The following is a 2,836-nucleotide window of genomic DNA, read 5'->3' as shown; positions in this document are numbered from 1 at the left end:
TGATGAAGGCAGAGTTGCTAACATCATCGTTATCGTCATCATCTTAGGATCAGCACCAGCTGAGGCTCTGAAAACACGGGGTAAACTATTTAATGAAGAAAGAGACAAAACAATCGCGCATAATAATAACGCATCTATCGACACCCACGTGCTGTAAACAACCACAGGGATGCGAGTGAATTATATCACCATGAATATAGCAATTTCTTCTCGGTATGAGCGAGTGGTATCTGTTTTGCAACAAAAGCTGTTCGCAGCTCTTTGCCCAGTTTTACACCGTTGGCGCCGGCGTTCACGATCCCACTGTCGGGCACCAGCCGGAAATAAATTGCACCTTCCATCTACAAGTCTAGCAGCAGCGCCCGCATACGAGGTGGGTGTTTAACCACCAGGCCACCGCTCAGGAGTCCCACAAAAGTGCGTCTGAACGCTAACAAGGAGCCATTTGCAGCTGTGCACAGTGGAGTTCCCTTACGCCTCGTCCTTCGCCACAGAGCGTACGCTATAAACACGAATAAATATGGGAGTAAAAAGACAGAAAGCTGTCCTCAAGCGCACTTCATTTTTTAAAGGAGAGCCCACTAGTAGACAGCTCACTCCCTCATTACTCCTGTCTGTTTAGAGTGATAGTTTACACCGTGATTCCATAGCTACTCACGTTGTGCAGTCGTAAACCTGTTATCACATACCATCAGCTTGTGTGCTGGTGGCACACGGGTCAGGTATTTTTTTCTGATAATGCGTGCAGGGAAGGAACCAACTGTTCCAGTTTTGCAGATGGCTACGCCCAATCGGTCCCTAATTGCCTCACGGTGTTATTGGCTGACACCATGCTCCTCGGGAAGAGAAACTCGACCTACGAATAACAGTGGCGTTTCACTGCACACGTCGTGCTTACCAGGGTGCGGCCGTATACTCGACACCTGGCCTCACGCTGCTCGGGTCCATGAAGTTTGTAGGTGGCACGATGATGCAGTTGGGCCTGCCACCATCCCGGTACGAGAGGTGCCCCAGGATGATGACCTCGGCAGGAGAGAAGATTGTCCTGCGAATTGGCAGTGGCGTTGAATGCGCAAAAACAGAAGTATTGCCGAGGCCGGTTCTGTGTAAGGTGTATAAAGAGTGCACATATGCAGCGAGTGCAGTTTACTCGACATCATTGTTTATTATACCCTTAAATACTTAGATAGCATTACATAACAGGGACGATATGAAATAACAGAGGTAGCACGTGAACGCCAACAAGCCGAAAATGTGTTCCATTAATGCACTTTAAATTGAGGGAATTGCTGAGAATTTATTTTTTTACGGGGCCAAAGCGTCAGTTCTCAACAACCGGAAGTTTTAATTGGGAGATATCAAATTAACGAGGTCCCACTGAGTGAGCAATCGACCGTACTAATCAGAAAAATTGTATATTTTTGGTATAACCCTGCTGTACCGATGAACGTGAGACTCACCTCATGTAATCCGCCAGTGTCGCACCGAGGTGCGGTTTGAAGTAGATCCCCAGAAATGGGTAAGCCATTTTACTACGTTTTGTTCTGTGGCGCTCGTGCATAATAATAATAATAATTGGTTTTTTTTTTGGGGGGGGGGGGGGAATGGAAATGGCGCAGTATCTGTCTCATATATCGTTGGACACCTGAACCGCGCCGTAAGGGAAGGGCTAAGGGAGGGAGTGAAAGACGAAAGGAAGAAAGGGGTACCGTTGTGAGGGCTCCGGAATAATTTGGACCACCTGGGGATCTTTAACGTGCGCTGACATCGCACAGCACACGGGCGCCTTAGCGTTTTTCCTCCATAAAAACGCAGCCGCCGCGGTCGTGTTCGCCTTCAACAGAATAACAAAATGCAAGATTTAGCTAAATATATCGTGCCGTAGAATAGGATAAGGAAACTGAACTTTGATACCTCATGACTTATTTGCTTTCCCGGCACATGCTGTGGTGACCACGGAAAAGTCATGGAATGTTTACAGTAATCATCACTAGGACACCATGGGAGAGGAACCGCAGTTGACAAAACGTGGCAGGAGCTATTTTAGTTAGCAACGTCTTTTGTAATATCGTGCTGCCAGACGTGAGACACTGAAAAGATTTTTATATGGCTTTTCGCGTGCCGAAATAAAGCAAACCAATGCGGGAAGTCATATTGGAAGGCTTCTGATTAATTTGGACAACCTGGCTATTTAAAGTGCGCTGACATCGAATAGCACACTACAGTATTTGCATTTCCCCGACATCGCCTAAAAAATGGCCTGTGGGCGTCTATAAAATATGGTCAGCTACGTCCGTCTGAGGAATTTTATGATTGTCAATACACACCCAACCCGGTGTTTATTGCCAGCTATATAAAAAATCTATGCCACTATAGCTATAGTATCTGAGCCGTACAACTGTTTTTAGCTGTCTATAGAAAAGTATGTCGGCCTGAAACGACAATTACAGACGTCCACAAGAAAGGTAATAGCTATTTGGGTCAATTAGCTGTAGCGGGCCATAGCATATTTTTTATGGGATCGAAATGCAGCCGCCGCTCCCAGGATTCGAACCTGCGACCTTGGTATCAGCAGCTGGAAGCCAAAGGCACTGAGCCACCACGGGGGTAGGCGCTTAGAAGTGAAGCGTCGTAACGAGCTCAAAACACAAAAAAAATGTTGATGCAGGATGCAAAGCCTTTGAATACGTCGAAGTAATGCCTCAACCATTTGTTATATAAACAGCGCTCATGATCGCCCCCCCCCCCAAAAAAAAAAAAAATTGAAAGCGATGCCCGTATGTCGTCTCCAAGGAAACCAATCATGCTTCGAAATTTTGGGTTCGAACCCGACCGC

The sequence above is a fragment of the Amblyomma americanum genome, chromosome 8, assembly GCF_052857255.1.
Source record: "Amblyomma americanum isolate KBUSLIRL-KWMA chromosome 8, ASM5285725v1, whole genome shotgun sequence".
In the NCBI taxonomy this organism is placed as follows: Eukaryota; Metazoa; Arthropoda; class Arachnida; order Ixodida; family Ixodidae; genus Amblyomma; species Amblyomma americanum.
The sequence above is the reverse complement of the archived record's forward strand: the minus strand, read 5'-3'. Positions refer to the sequence as shown.